General features: G+C 48.4%; 1 protein-coding gene across 4 annotated transcripts in view; it reads right to left on the bottom strand.

Moving 5' to 3' along the window:
• Positions 1-12,602, bottom strand: part of Mgat5 (alpha-1,6-mannosylglycoprotein 6-beta-N-acetylglucosaminyltransferase) — a 274,469-nt gene extending 261,867 nt beyond the window's left edge. For 3 of the 4 annotated variants that reach the window (XM_036202893.1, XM_036202892.1, XM_036202891.1), the window contains exon 1: positions 12,153-12,588. The gene's annotated coding sequence lies outside the window, so the exon portion shown is untranslated. Of the gene's footprint in view, positions 1-12,152 lie in introns of all 4 variants that reach the window. The other variant, XM_036202890.1, reaches the window with a different exon arrangement.
• Between the last annotated feature and the right edge of the window lie 4,661 nt (positions 12,603-17,263).

Raw genomic sequence — 17,263 nt, 5'->3', positions numbered from 1 at the left:
GATGATCTAAATTCAGTTCCTAGGGCCCGTGTGAAAGGGCTAGATGTGGTAGCACATATCTGTATTCCCAACACTCCTACAGAGAGGTGGAAATCAGCCGGAAGCTCGTGGGCCGGTTATCCTGGAGTACTCGGCACAGATAGAAACAAAAGCGGCCTTGCCTGAACACAACAGGACAAAACTGACTGATTCCACTAACTTCTCTGACCTCCACATATACTCTGAGGCACTCTCTAAGCCAGAGAGAGAGACAGAGACAGAGACAGAGACTAATAAATAATAAATAAAAGGCTGGAGAGATGGCTCAGCAGAGGAGCCACACTGGGCAGCTCCAGGGCATCTGACACTCTCTTCTAGAAATCATGGCACAAACCCACACATAGACACACAATTAAAAATAAAAATAAATTCTTAAAAAATTAACATAAGAAATTAAAAGTGGGGAGGACACATACAATGGGGTGTTGTTGGATCTAAAGAACCATCAGAATAGAATATACATTAGTTACAAGTAACACACATTGATCTTCACAAAACACGCCAATCAGTCCCTCTGCCATTTCAGTATCTAATATGAGCTGGCCATCAACTGCTCCAGAGCCATTCCCCTGGAACTCTGACTGAATAGAGCCAGATAGTATTTACAAGTCTGTGGAGACTGGCAGGGACGTTCTCGTAACCAGGGCCACCCTGAACTGACTGAAATAATACTTGGGCAACCTTGAGAAATGGAAGGATCCAAAGGCTGGCTGATCTGGGAGGAATCAGGAGACCTGGCCTGGGCTAGCCTGGGCTAGCCTGGGCATGTTTCTCACAGTTGCACCACAGCACTGAGACAGCAAACGGAGTTACGAACAAAGCACAGGTGCTGTTAAAAGGTTGCTTGTCCATGGGGTTCAGCAGTAGCCTGCTGACCACAGCAAGCCACACAGCAGCTACCCTGCAAGGAATGGAAGACACAGGGCCCACTGACTTGGACCATTAGTACAGCCCAGTTACGACAAGCAATATCTATTGTCTGCCACCATTTGGGCAGAAGAGGGCTGGTTCTCCATGATGTCAAGTCCTTCCACGCTGAGTTTTCATTTCATTTTTGCATGACCACTGGTAAGGAAGAAATACAATGGCATGAAGACCACAGGCTTATTGGAGGAGATGGGAATGGGTGGTGGGTTGTGGAGGAGCCTGGGGGGGCAGGAGGAGGGAGGAAGGGGGGACCTGTGGTTGGTATGTAAAATGAATAGAAAATTTCTTAATAATAAAAATAAAAATAAATTAAAAAAAGAACACAGGCTTAACCAGGCAGTGGTGGCACACATCTTTAATCCCAGCACTCTCTGGAGGCAGAGGAGGCAGGCGGATCTCTGTGAGTTCAAGGCCAGCCTGGTCTACAAAGTGAGTTCCAAGATAGCCAGGGCTGTTGCACAAAGAAATCTTGTCTCCAAACCCCCCCCCCCCCCCCCCAAAAAAAAGGACAAAAAAGCCTGACTCTGCCACTTGTGACTAAGTGACCTCAGACACACACTTCTTCAGAACTTCGGCTTTCTCACTGACAGTGCATAACCATTACATAACAAGGAGCATGTGCAAGTCTTTTCTTGGCTCGTCTCTGGCCTTAGCAGAACTCAAGTCTTATTTAGATAGCAACGTGTGTTGAGAAAGAGCAGTGTGCGGCTGTTTCAAAACACAGGGAAGGGCCGGTGAGGGGCACAGCAGGCCGAAGTGCTGATGACCTGAGTACATATTAAAAGACCCAGACAGACTGCTATGTGTCTAGAACCCCAGTGCTCCTGGGTAAGGCCGCGAGACCCAGATGGTAGAATCACTGGGACATTCACAGGCATCTAGCCTGGAATCCATACTAGGGCAGAAACAGTGAGAGAGCCCCGGTTCAGCAAGATGGAAGGAGAGAAGAGGCTCTCAAAAGCTGTCCTCTGACCTCCCCGTGCATTTGTGGCACACACCCACACTCACTCACACTCATCATACACACAATGGTATATATATATTGTATATACACACACACACATACATGTGTGTATATATATATACAATAAATATCTAAGATGTGTATATATACATACATACATACATACATACATACATACATACATACATACATACATACATGAACTAGGAAACAGGGGAGTTTCTTTTGGTGGTAAAATCAAGCATAGTTCTTTTCCAAAGAGTTTTGAGGACCCTGGTGAGAAAAAAAAAAAGGCCCTGAGGATCTGAGGATGTTCTATTTCTCAGCTCTGGATCCTGTCCCTGTGCTGTGCTACTCACCCCACAGGGCAAGGCAGATGAGAAAACATTAGAATTTCCAAGAGGATGATCATGGTTTATACTGTGGTCTGAACCCAGGGGTCTGGGAAACAGGACCATTCCTTGCTCTGTTCAGCAAACAAGCAAAGCCACCGACGGAAGGACCCAGTTCTGGTCCCTGGTACTGGAGGTCAAGGCATGAGCCTCTGACTGCTGGCAGCCACGGGGAGCTGCAAGGGGTGAGGATGACGAAATGGGGGCCTATCTTAGCAGTGAGACCTCTGTGTTGGCATTAAAGGAGAGTATGGCTTCAAACTACAAGGTCTGTTGTTTTTACAGTAGCCACAGGAGAGGTGACAGTGGCCGGGTAACAGTTCCAAGTAACGGCTGACAAAGAAGAAACAAAGTTACTGCACCGGAAAGACTTTCTAGAACTTGAAACATAGAACCAGTCATGGCCCTGACTCCAGCTCCCCAGAACCCCCTTTAAAAAAAGACAGGAAAAAAAAGAAAGAAAGAAAGAAAGAAAGAAAGAAAGAAAGAAAGAAAGAAAGAAAGAAAGAAAGGCATGGTAGTACACACCCATAATCCCAGTGCTGGGGAGGAAGAGAGCTGGGGCTAGCTGGGCAGCCAGGTGAGCTTCACCTTCAAGAGACTGTCTGAAAACCAGGGTGAAGGGAGAGAGAGGGGGATAGCCGACTTTGATTTGAGCCTCCATAAGCTTGAGCATACAAAAGCACATGCAGCCCATGCATATTCACACACACACACACACACACACACACACACACACACACACTGGAGCATGCACACACACATTAAAAAGATGGAAATTGCTTAAAGGCGAAGTTGATAAAGATAGTATATGGTTGAAATAGCAACTCCTTCATTTAACTGACAGCCATTCCATAACTGGCTTTAGCTCTTCATCTCTACAATTTTTAGTTTGTTCAGATAATATGACAATAAGGTGATGACCTCATATGGTATGTGGACACACACACACACACACACACACACACAACACACACGCACATTCATAGTACCAATCTGCCACTTTTCATGAGCCTAGGAATTACATTCTTTATAAAATGTCCATGAACTTCCCAGTTGAGTGCTGGGGAGCTGGCTCAGGTGCAAGCATGAGGATCCTCAGCATCCAGGTAAAAAAATCTGAGTGTGGTAACATGTGCTTGTAATCCCAGCACTGGGGAAGTGGAGAAAGGAGGATTCCATGAGCTCATGTTTCATACAGTGAGACTCTATTTTTTTTTTTTTTTCCTGAGACAGGGTTTCTCTATGAAACAGCCCTGGCTGCCCCAGAACTCACTCTGTAGACCAGGCTGACCTTGAACTCACAGAGATCCAACTGCCTCTGCCTCCCAAGTACTGGGATTAAAAGGGTGTGCCACCACTGCCCAACTTGTGAGACTCTATCTTAAAACCGACAAATAACCACAAAGTGATGGCTCCACACTCAAGCCTGACCTTTGGCCTCCAACACACAAACATGCATGTACATCAGTATGTACACACACACACACACACACACACACACACACACACACACACACACACACACACACAAAGTTCAGATTAATGTGGAACTCCAAACTCTAAAAATGCGGAAGGACAAAATAACCTTCAAAATAAGCCACACACTGAATTGTATCCCTACACACAGATTAAAGAAGCTATTGTGGGCATACAGATCCCAGCCAAGAGCACACACTAAAGCCACCAAATAAACACAAGAGAAGCTGGGTGAGGCATCACTTGACAGATCAGAAAGGGCCCAGGACATAGCTGGCCCATGGGAAGACAGCCAGCCAGTGCGGAGGCCTTGCCTTCAGGAGTTCAGTGCCCTCACCAGCCACACTGGCTTTTCTTGTGACTCATCTATGCCGCCCTGTGCCCAGAAACAGAGCTTCTACTGTAAGGATAAGAGCTCCTCCCTCCTTTTAGACGATTTGAGCCTAAAATTCTAGTAGTCAAGTAATGTGGCAAACACCTGTTAATTTCATCCTTTGACAGGAAGAGGCAGGGGGATTACCACACGTTCCAGGCCAGCCTGGTTTACATAATGAATTCCAGGCCAGCTGGGGCTACAGAGTGAGACCACCCTCAAAGACACTAAGCAAGGATTGACTAGAGATGGGCTTTAGTCAGTGGAGTGTTTGCATGGCACTCCAGACTTTTTTTTTTACTCCCAGACTGTATAAATCAGGCGTGTGGTAAAAACCTGTAATCCCCGTCCTTGAGAGGTAGAAGCAAGGAGGATCAGATGTTCAAGGTCAAATCCTGGCTACATAGCAAGTTCAAGACCAGAGTGGGCTACGTGGGACCCTGTCTCAAAAAACCCAAACAAACAGAAAAGCTAGAGTCCTAGTGAGCCTCAGCTGTCAACGTGACAGAGCCTGGAGTCACCTGACAAAGGAGTCTTGATTAGGGATTACGCTGATCAGACTGGCCTGTAGCCTTGTGTGATTCCAGAATGATGGGAGGGTGTCTCCCTACTGTGCCAGAGCCCTCCCTAGGCAGGTGACCCCGCTGAATACTAGAGCAAGAGAGCCAGTCAACAAGCGGGGCTCCTTCATGGTTCCTGCTTCCAGGTTCCTCGATGACTCCCCTCAATGGCGGACTGTGATCTGGAAGTGTAAGCCAAATAAATCCTCTCCTCCAAAGTCACCCTTGGTCAGAGTGTGTGATCACAGCTCTGCAAATGCAAACCAGAACCTCCAGGAAAATGTCTGCCCTGCAGAAGTTCTTAGACAGTAGAGTTGCAAAACTAGAAAAGAAAGATGGTGGTATTCAGCCAAGAGGAACACTTTTCTATGAACAAAATAATGTAAAGTCAGTGCTGCCCCCTGAACAATGTCACCTTCCAATCTGGCAAGGAGCAGGGACTCAAACACAGGAAAGGGGGAAAGTGTAGACAGACTAGAACAAAAGAAGGCAATCCAGGTAGAAGGCAGTACCACATTGCTGGCAGAACCCTTTCTTATCCAGACCTGTGACACCTCCTGATACATGTTACTGACAGAGGAGGGCAGAGGAAAACCCACCTTCCTCTCCCTCCCTCAATCAGATGCTGCCCCTCCTAACTCCAGACAAGGGAACTGGAGAGACAGACGGGGAAGACGGCTACAGGAGCATGAGGACAGAGTTTAAATCCTCAGCACTTGTGCAAAAGCTGTGCACGGCTGTACACACCTGTATGTAACCCAGCACTGGGGGACAGGGACAGGAATCCCAAGGGCCAAGAAGTCACTGACCACCCTGGCTAGCTAGCCAAAAGGATGAGACTTCTTTGGTTCGGTGAGAGACTATTAAGGCAATGAGGTGTAAAGCAATAAAATAAGACACCTGATGTCCTGTCCTGGCTTCTATCTGTGTGCACACAGGCACAGGCACCACCACACACACACACACACACACACACACACACACACACACACACCACAAACACACACATACATACCCCACACACCACACACACACACACACACACACACATATACATACCACACATACACACACACCACAAACACACACATACACACACTCACACAACCCCCCCCCACATACATACCCCACACACACCACAAACACACACATACATACCCCACTCACACCACACACATACATACCTACCACACACACACCACACACACACACACACACCCCACAGGGGAAAAAATAAGGATTTTCTTTTGAGAATTAGACCCAGGGCCTCACGTATGTCAGACAGATGCTCTGCCAGTAGGCATGTCCAATCTTTTGACATCAAAACACAGTATTGTCATCTACAAAGCGAGGCAACTGAATCAAAACAACAACAACAGCAGCAAAAACTTCATAATGTTTCAAGTAAGTTAATGGTTTATGTTGGGACACTTTCTTAGCTAACAAGGGCCATGGGTCAAAGGTTCACCAAGCCTGATACCAGTGAGATGACTCTGTGTGTGTGTGTGTGTGTGTGTGTGTGTGTGTGTGTGTGTGTTCAGGCACAAGAGCACTTTTGGTTATTTTGAGGCAGAGGCTTGCAGTGTTGCACTAGCTGGTGTCGAACTAGCTCCATAGACCAGAATGGCCTTGAACTTGCAATAATCCTCCTGCCTCTGACTGCTGAATGTTGGGAATATAATCATGTTACTCCACTCACAACTCAGGTAAAGCAACATTTACTAGCAACCACAATTTGGGAGTCTACCTCATTCCTGAGCTCATGGGCAATGGCATAGAGAAGGGTTCTGCAGCCACTCATCCAGCAGGGAGCACACCAGCAGGGAGCAGGATGCAGTAGGGAGCACTCCAGCAGGGAGCAGCATCCGGCAGGGAGCACTCCAGCAGGGAGCACTCCAGCAGGGAGCAGCATCTGGCAGGGAGCAGCACCCAGAAGGGAGAGGAACAACAGAGCCGGTTCACTCCACTACATCCCATCAAAGGCAGCTACACCCATCAAACCCAGACACAAAAAGTCAAGGGAGATGGCTCAGTTCGTAAGGCATTTGCCACAAAAGCATAAAAACCTGGGTTTGAAACCTTGGCAACTACATAAAAAGCAAGGCACAGGAACATACATCTGTAATCCCAGTTCCTGGAAGGCAGAGACAGTAGGAACCCTGGGGCTCGCTGGCCAACCACTGCAGTTAATCAGTAAGATGCCTTATCTCTGGGGGTGGGGGGAGAGCTGCAGAGCAACTGAAGAAGCCATCTGACATGGACTTCTGACCTCACACTCAAACACAAGGAGCAATGGCTTATTGTCTTGCCTGTCTAGAGTTTTGAGACTACAGAATACCAAAAGGAAGGCCAGTTTTCATTCTAGAAGTTCGTGGGTTAGACAAAAGAGCTGTGCGATTCTGAAGAAATAAAACAATTCCTCTGACCCCTCCCCAGCACACACAGACTTCCAGGGACCAAGTGCAGGAAGGATAAATTTAACTGTGGGATTGACTCACAGAAAATGGCTCAAACAGCCAAGCACACAGCAGAAGTCCACACTCTCCTAGCTGAGCACGTGGTCACAGTACCAAGGCTCCGGGACCCTCATCTTGGCAGCTTTCCAAGAACTCTAAGTCTGCATCAGCGTACTCCGAAAGTCTGGCTGCATGAACCGTGAGAAGGTCATTCAGAGGAAGAGCATCTCCAGCCCCAGCATCTCCAGCCCCAGCATCTCCAGCCCCAGCATTGGCTCTGGCGGTAAAGGCCGGAACCACTAGGACTGGACAGATGACTTGGTAGATAAAGTGCCTTTTGCACAAGCAGAGTTCAGATCCCCAATCCCCACGTCAAAGGCCAGGTCCACTGGTGTACACGCACAGGTGTGCAGCTTATAGGTAGACCAGCTCCCTCAAATCACAGGTAAACCAGCTTAGCTCAATCAATGAGCTCCAGGTTCTCAGAAAATAAGGTGGGGAACAATTGATGAAGATACCTGACTGACATCAACCCTGGCCTCTGCAGGGATACACACACACACACACACACACACACACACACACACACACACACACGGCAGGGGGCAGGGCTGAGTGATATGGACACAGGATGTTAAACAGTGTAGGGATATAACCTAGATGGGGCATTTATAAACCTAGTGTTGTCCTGTCATTCCAACACTTGGAAGATCAGCTCAAATCAAGCCTAGACTACACAGTGAGCTTCAGGGCAGCCTGGGCTACATGAGATGGGGGGGGGGGGGCAACAAAAATCAAAACTATGCAAAACTTCCAAGGGTGGGAAGATCTTTATTCAATTCAAAATAGAAATTTTAAAAATACAGCCATCTCTATAGTGACTCTACTTCAAAGCTGTCATTAACTTTAAAGACAGTCTGGTAAAACCTGCACTCCCGAGTCTCAAACACTTGTTTCCCACTCAAACCTCTCGACTGTCCCCCACAGGGCTATTCCACTCCCCCTACACAAATGATGTCTTCCCTCTTCCAATACCTGGATTCTGAAAGTTGTACACTTCCTCCCATCAAAACGACTCCCGGCTTTGTTCTTTCTCCCAGGAATCCCTTCTCTAAACATTTGCCATCACCACAGCAACTAACAATGTTAGCAGCACAGGCTTTCCTCAGACCCGTTACTGACACAGGCTGTCACTCTGGTGACCTGCCATTCACCACCACCCCCAGGCTAGGACCAGCTGGAGGAAATCAATCTGGACCCAGTGCTCTTTAAGTTTCTCAGAAGTAGGGTTACCTGTGAGGATGCTGAATGGTGACAGAGGGTACCAAATCTCCAACACAGATCTTCCCAATGACTGACCTTGGTGACTTCACTGACATTTCTGGATCACCACTTATCCCCCTCCCAAAAGGTGACTCTGAGGTGACACAGAGCCTTGGTCATAAAGTACTTCCCACGCAAATATGAAGACCTGCATTTGGTCTCCAGAACACAGATTTCAAAGAGCCTAGGATAGTGTGCCCCTGTAATCCCAGCACTGGGAGAGTAGGCTAGACTCCCGAGGCTTGCTGACTAGCCAGCCTAGCCTACTTAGTGAATTCCAGGATAGTAAGAGATTCATTCACAAATCAAAACAGTGGATAGTAGCTGAAGAACAAAACCTGAGGTTGTCTTCCGGCCTCTACACAGACATAACACCCTCTCTCTCTCTCTCTCTCTCTCTCTCTCTCTCTCTCGCTCTCTCTCTCTCTCTCTCTCTCTCTCTCTCTCTCACACACACACACACACACACACACACACACACACACACACTGGCAGAATGACATCAGGAAGGTAAGCAGCCACTCTTCTAGGACAAGCTCCTCAGCTGCAATTGCAGGGGCCACGGCATTTCCATGTTTAGGAGGCCAGCTGGACACAAGGCTGATGGGTTCTTTTGCAATTGAGGAAGTCTTGAATGGGAAGGAAATCTGCATTGCTCTCACCTCTTGGGGTCCAGTCCAGCTTCCAGCATCTCCTTGGGAACACTGCGGATGCACATCCATATGCACATGCTCTCTATAGAAATGTATACGGATGTGTGAATATATAATGAGCACATCGTTCACACTTCTACATACAGAGCACTGGAAATGTGCACGATGCTCAGGAGGCAATCCAAAGACTCCGAGAGCTTGGCTGTGACAGCCACACTAAAAAGAGACCAATGCTCCTGCCATCTCAGGTTACCTTCAATCCAGCAGGCCGGAGAACTGGGGAGATGGGAGAGTGCTTACCTTGCAAGCATGAGGACCACCAGGACACACATTTTTTAAAGCCAGGCAGGTATACATAGATAGTTCAGTGGTTCAAATACTGCCAGCACAAGTATGAGGACCTGAGTTCAATCCCACATAAACCTAGAACCCTAGCACTCTTATGGGAAGACGAGAGAGAGAGAGAGAGAGAGAGAGAGAGAGAGAGAGAGAGAGAGAGAAGGCTCACACCTCAGCTAGGTCTCTGTTGGCATAAGCAGCAGAAAAAACTCAGAGTCTGTCTTAGACAAGGTTGAAGCAAGGACTGATACTTGATGCACTCCTACACACACACACACACACACACACACACACACACACACACACACACACATTTTAAATTAAAAGCGAGGTACAGTGACACAGGCTTGTAATCTCAGTGCTGTGAAGGTGGAGGAGATCAATACTCCTGAAGCTCACAGACCAGTCAGGCTAGCTTCGGGTCTAGTTCCAAGTCAGTGAGGAAACCTCGTCTCAACTAAATAATAAATATAAACAAATAAATAAACAAACAAATTAATTAATTAATTAAATAAACAAACCAAGGTGTACAAAACCTGAGGAATGATAGCTGAGGTTGTCCTCTGGCCTCCACAAGCAAGGACACACACACACACACACAGTGACCTTTTGGGGAGATACAAAGTTCCAAGCCCCCATAGATTCCTTTATCCTCCTGACTCCTGTCTCCAAATCCCAAACTAGGAAGGCAGGCCGGAAGGAGAGAGACACAGGAAAGACATTACTCAAGCCTCTTGCCCAGACATTCAACTGGGCCACAGAGAGTTGCTGGAGACAGAGACTTCCTCTTTTTCTCTTTCCCTAAAAAGGGTACCTAGATCAATCTCACCCCACTCTTCCCTCCTCTTCATTTCCAGAGCTCCACATCAAGTAAGTTGATTACACAGACTTTAAGTTGATAACAGAAGAAAAACTAAAATGTTCTAAAAGGGGGAGCTTTGTTCTGATTCTAACAGAATCACACTTAAGCCTGCCCATCTCAGCTCTGAGCAATAGCCAAAAATGATTTATAGGAACTAAGGCAGCGGATGATTCATAAAAGACAGGTATGAGATGGTTGGACTTTCTTGGCTGAGACAAATGAGATTTGTTCCAGCGACAAAGGGTCTCACCAAGTCCAGAGTGAGAGATCCCTCCAGTCTTGACAATGAACTTGGGATAGGTCAGCTAATGAACGTGCATTCTACTTAGACCTTAGTAGATTCTGATTTGATGTAATCTTAGATCCAGTGTCTAGGTGTGACTTTTCTATTCCACCAGAGAGCCCACACACACCTCAGCTTGCTGCTTCCCAACTCCACGGTCCCAGAGGAAGCCAGAACCATATACAAACACCAAATCGAGGCCTGGCAATTAGTGCCAGGAGTTACTAAGCTGTAGACCTAGACCAGGGCAATCTCAGCAAATCAGAAGGCATCCTCTGGGACACACACACACACACACACATACACACACACACACACACACACACACACACACACACACAAGCATGCACACAGCTCAAGGGTGCTCCAAAAGCCACTGAACAAAAAATGCAAGCGCCACCCCTTCCCTCTTCCCTGCGGTGGCTTTGTGTGTGACATCGACTGTGAGCGCGCGAATGTTGCCGGGCTCACACACCCCCTTCTACCCAACCTGCTCGCGGCGGAGTCCGCGCGGGACTGAGCGCCCTGCTTGCCCCCGAGAGCGGGTCCACCTAGGAGACCGACGAGTCACCAGGCCTTTGGTCCTCCACCCGCGGGGAGCAAGGGTATGACATCCACGCCCCCGTCTCCAGAGGCCAGAGTGGGTCTGGAAAGCAGAACCCTGATGCCCACCACAGGCTAGGCAGAGGCCTGGGGACGAGAAAGGGTGGGCAGGAGGGCACAGAGGTCCCCACTCGCGCACCCCTTGTCCTCAATTTAGCGAGCTGCGGCCCCAAAGGGGACCTAGGCGGCTGGCCTGGCGACTCGGCAGGAAGTTCCCAGGACCGCACTGAGCATGCTCTAGGGGAGTGTGTACGCGGGTGTCGGCCCTTGTATCCCGCAGCCTCTGCCATCCCCCAGCCGTGGGTGCACGCCGGCTGGATCGCGGTCCGGCTGGCGGTCCCCAAGGCTATCTGGGGTCCGAGGGAGTCTCCCTGATCTCCCCGCTTGGAGCTTCGGATCTTCTTATCTCTTCTCCCCAGGGGCCTGGGGCCCCGCTCCTTCATTCTTCCTCGCAACTGGCTCAAAGCATATCCCACTCTTAGCTCCCGGATCCCCGGGACTCTAGTCCAGCCCACGCTGGCATCCCGATTCTGTCTGGTTTCATCGCAGTCCCAGTGTCCAAAATGCCAATCTCAGCTTCTCGTCTCCAGCCCACGCCACCCAAGCCATCTTTGGACAGTTCCTTGGGAAGCCTAAAAGCCTCAGAGTCTAGAGAGGGTCTTCAGGGTCCCATGAGAGGGGATGCCCCGAGCAGGTGGTGTCCCCTCCAAGCTCACCCCTTGGTTGTATTCTGGGGTTCCCACCCCCGTCCCAAATCAGACACGGCCAGAACACCCACGCCGCCCCGGGTGTTAGCGCTGGGCCGGATAAGGCTCCCCTAGCGTCCCCCACGCGTCCCCCGCGATCCCGGGGAGATGGCGAGCTCTCAATTGATCGCCCGACCCTGCAGCAGCTCTTACCTGCTAGTAGGGGAGCAGCAGAGGCACCATCAGCAGCAGTCGGGGTCACTCTCCAATAGCAGTGCTCTGGAGGGCAGGGGGTCCCAGGCGCAGCCAGGAGCGGGGTCACAGCGCCCCCAGAGCCAGAGGCGCGGCTACCTGGGCTGGATCGAGCCTGGGGCCGCCGCCGCCGCCGCCACCGCGGGAGCCGCAGGGCTGCCGGGCGAGCGGGCCTCGGCAGGGATGGTCTGCAAACTACCAGCCCTGGCGGGGCCGTGCGCAGCGCGTCCACCGTCCGCCCCTAGACGCAAGCAGAGACGTTCCTCCCGAGTCCAAGCGACCAAACCCGAGTGGAAAGGAAATCTGTTGGAGGTTTCTACCAACCCTTCCCTGCTCGACCTCCCCAACTTCTGTCGGCTTCTGTGCTCGCGCTTTTCTCCCAGGCAAAGGGATTCCGGGCCAGGGACGTTCTGCAAATTCCCCGCCCACCCTGGCAGAGCGCTCAGCCAATTCTGAACGCCCTAGCTTCTCGGGGACCGTCTACAAACTCTAGACCCTGTACTAGAGGACTTGAGCCGCTCTAGTTGCATCCCAAGGAGAAACAGGCAGGCAGCAAGCTTGACTGAGGGAGTTGGGACCATAAAAATACTACTCTTAACAAGGTCGAGGGCAAGGTACGATTACTGATGCAGACCGTGCATCCTCCATAAAGATTCTCTCTGGGCCTCTTCTGGACAGGGGTCTTCGAGGAGCGCAGCCCGTAGGGAGGAGATGGCGGGCTAAACGATTTAGGGGTCCTGGCAACTTTAACAAATGCCCTGAGCTCCGTTTTGTACTTTGTAGAGTAGATTGGCAGAGCAGTAGGAATTTCTGTCCCTCGTCTTTTTTTTTTTTTTTTTTTTTTAAACTGAACAGATTTGTATTCATTTGGTGATGTTTGTGGTTTTTTGGGGGGGGGGGGGGGGGGGGGGGGGCTGTTCTCACGTAGCCCAGACTGGTCACGAACTTGCTTAGTAGCCAAGGATAACCTCGAATTCTGGATCCTCCTGCCTTCAACTCCTGAGTGCAAGGATTACAAGCTTCAGACCCACATCCTTGGTTTTGTGACCCTGGGCAAACCATTTATCCAGCTCCACTCAGCGGCCGTATCGATGAGAGTAATAATGGCTACTTCATGAGGTTATTGTGAAGGTGGGATGAACTATTTGTAAAGGGTTTGGCAATGACTGGTCCACAGTAGGCACACAATTTTCTAATGCGCTGCTTTTCTCTTCCCTGTCTGCGTTTTATGAGCAGCCTGGACAGCTTAACTCGGTGCTGTTGTAAATTCAAAAAGAAATAAAACGCATCTCCTGCCCTGAGGGCACCACAATAAAACACTGACTAGCATGAAATATTAAATCAGTCTGCCCTCCAGGGAGCTGGCCATGCATTTACATCATGGAGCATTATAGATCCTGGTTAAGTGTTATCTGGAATGGAAGGAAGGCGGACTGGTGGATTACCCTGGGTGTAAATGACAGGAAGTCCTTCTCCTGTGAGCAGTCACAATATCGAGTTACAGTGTGAGGGATTATCCTGCAGAATTTCTTCAGCCCTGCTTCACTGCCTCACTGGGGTCTTCATTCTTGGGCTTGAACTCATGTTAACTTGTCCCCCGCCCAGCAGAATCATTTAAAACCCAGGGACTATGGAATTTTGGGATTTTGTTTTGTTTTTTTGAGACAGGATTTCTCTGTGTAGCTTTGGAGCCTGTCCCTGGAACTCACTCTGTAGACCAGGCTAGCCTCAAACTCAGAGATCCACCTGCGTCTGCCTCCCAAGTACTGGGATTAAAGGCGTGTGTCACTGCCACCCAGCGAATTTTGGAATTTTTTAACTCTAGAAATAATTGAGTTCCTCTTCTGCATTTTGTAAAGCAGCCCACTGGGCCACAGAAGCAGTGTATGGGCTCTTGACTCCAGGGCCTTCACAGAACATACCTGTGGTGTTGTCTCTTGCATGAAGCTCCCTGGGAATATACGAATGAAACCAGCCCGCCCTTTATTAGCCACCTGGAGGAAAAGACTGGGCTACATCTGAATCAGAGGAGCTTCCCGGTAGCTGTCAAGAACAGTCCAGGTGGTGTTCAAGAATAGAGATGAAATCTGGACAGGCAGGACAATACCCTAAGAAAGGACCTCTCCTGAAAACTCAGAAGCATTCTGAGGCACTACTAGTCTTACCCCTAAGAAGAAAATGTCTCAAGAAAAATGGTGACATCTGGTGGCCAGGACTTTCTGTGCTGGCTACAGACTCTAGTCACAATAGAATCACTTGAAAGCCGAGTTCTCATGGATGGTTCCTAAATGGACCAAACCTAGTTGTCTGAAAGACATTACTCAACATTACTCAAACTTTATCGAGGTTATTGTATATAGTTATTTCGGTTTTTTTTTTTTTTTTTTTTTTTGGCTTTACGAGACAGGGTTTTGCTGTGTAGCTTTGGAGCCTGTCCTGGAACTCGCTCTATAGACCACGCTGGCCTCAAACTCACAGAGCTCTACCTGCCTCTGCCTCCAAGTGCTGGGATTAAAAGCATGTGCCGCCACCACCACCCAGCTCTATTCTTTAGCCCAAAGTACATATGCATATAAAGAAGTAAAGTATGATATGAATAAAATATGTAAATTCATGTGTACACATATGTATATTTATTCACTGTTTTATCTATCCTACTCACTTATATAAATATATTGCACGCTCTTTGAGAGACATTAATATTACTTCAATTTTTCTTCCTATGGAGTAAAGGCAATAATTTACTGGACTAGGGAGATGATTCAGTCAATAGAGTGCTTGCTTACATGAACATGAAGACCTGAATTCCATCCCCAGAACCTATATGAAAAGAGCCAGGCTTTGTGAAACGTACTTGTAATCCTAGCATTGGGGAGGAAAAGACATGTGGATACCTAGGGCTTGCTGGCCATCCAGCTTAACCAAATTGGGGAGTTCCGGGTAAAAGTGAGTGATCCTGTCTCAATAAACAAGGTCATCTGTGAAATGACACCTAAGGTTGACCTCTGATCCCCACAGGAACATGAACACACAGACTGTAATATACTATCTGAATAATTAGAAAAGGATTCTTCCTCACAGAGGGGAAGGTGGTGGCGAAGAATGGGGCTATTCCTTCTGTTTCATGTCTATGTGTTCTGGGGAGAGAGTTACTACAGAACTAGGAAGAAACTTGGGGTTTCCATGGTGAGAGCCTTCTGGCTGATGGTCAAGTCCGTGCACTCTGGTGAGGGCAATGGTCTTTCTACCATTTCTACCACTCGTGAATCAAAATTCTAACCCCCTCATTACAGGGCACCAGCAACAAAACCAAAGTACAATCCCACCAAAGTCCAACTTGGGGAGCAGATGAGTTTATTGGGGTTCCTTCAGAACACAGAGTGAATGGTTTCTTACAGGAGCTACTTCAGTCAGTAGAGTACTTGCTTGTATGAACGTGGGGAGCAGAATTCCATCCCCAGAACCTATATGAAAAGGTGACCTCAAATCAGCCAGCAGGGATGGTGACTTCCTCGTAGTGATAGTCTGTATTTAACACTTGAGTTAACCTTCTATAGTCTATATAACCCTAGTGTCTCCCACGACCACAGGACCCTGTACAACTGGGGCAGAATTACATGTGTTCCAGTGTCCTTCTATTGCTGTGACTAATGTCATGACCAAAAGCAACTTGGGAGGAAAGAGTTTGGCTTACACTTCCAGCTCACAATCCATTCTTCAGGGAATCCAGGCTAGGAACTCAAGACAGGAACCATGGAGGAACATTGCTTGCTGCCTAGATCTCTGGCTTGATCACAGACCCATGTTACCCAGGGTTGGCACTGTCCACAGGGAGCTTGGCCCTCCCACATCATTTATTAATCAAGACAATCTCTCAAATACATGGCAACAAGCCAATCCAGTCTGGGCAATTCCTTAGTTGAGGTTCCCTGTTCCTAGGATGCATCAAGTTGTCAGGAAAAACCAGTCAGCATACCACATAGACATACATGGATACATCCTGTTTGAAGATTCAGGAGGGAGTGATAGGAATCCCAAGTGATAGTCCAGTGACACCCCTGACCTCCTCTTTCCATGAGGGTTCCTCAACAGTCAAAAGGCCTGATCTCGGGGTCTCTTGCTAAGAGTCGCGGCTGCCCTGGTGAGGTGGGTGGCTGATAGCAGCCAGGATAACAGGAGGATAGAGTGCTACAACAAAGTGTCAGGAGAAAAGGACAATGGATGTCTTGGTTTTTTCATAGCATTTTATGCCTGTTGCCAAGTCATTCTGAATTATATTGCTTCATAGCTGCCCATATATTTGTCCAGGTGTTATATGGTACATAATTGCTCAGTTATCACTGTAAGTAAACATGCTCTGTCCACATAGTTGTCCATTGTTTTCTAACCCTCTCTATATGAATTATGTTTGTTTGTTATAACACTTCATGGGACAGAGCTTATTGTGTCCATTTTATAGACTTAGAAAAGGCAAATAACACACACACCCATAAGCCCTATTGCTAAGGATCCTAGCCAAGATGGAATCCAAAGTCAGCTCGCCCACAAAGCCTGGAATCTTCTTTGTCTTACTGCTCATGTTAGACTACCAGGAAGAGAGGAAGAATGGAGCAGAAACTGGAGCATATGTGGTGTACATAAGCCACGTGTCTTGGCCTACTGAAATTTCAAGCAAATAATAATTGTGGTTGTAAAATTTATAAAGCTGGCCAGTGGTGGCACACGCCTTTAATCCCAGCACTTGGGAAGCAGAGCCAGGCAGATCTTTGTGAGTCTGAGGCCAGCCTGGGCTACAGAGTGAGTTCCAGGAAAGGCACAAAGCTTACAAAGAGAAACTCTGTCTGGACCCCGACCCCCCCCCCCCCGACACACACACACAAAATTATAAAGCTGCATCCCATGTGTTTCAGTCTAAGATCAGGGCTCTGTTAGGTACCACCACTACACCCACAACAACGGGTTTGTTTGTTTGTTTGTTTGTTTGTTTTGTTGTTGTTTCTGACTGGGTTTTGAGCCACCTTTCTGCCTGGAGGAATTATCTGCTGTGTGCTTGGAGAAGGCAGATCCTGTGC

This window comes from Onychomys torridus, chromosome 11, assembly GCF_903995425.1.
Source record: "Onychomys torridus chromosome 11, mOncTor1.1, whole genome shotgun sequence".
Taxonomy (NCBI): domain Eukaryota; kingdom Metazoa; phylum Chordata; class Mammalia; order Rodentia; family Cricetidae; genus Onychomys; species Onychomys torridus.
The sequence above is the reverse complement of the archived record's forward strand: the minus strand, read 5'-3'. Positions and strand labels throughout refer to the sequence as shown.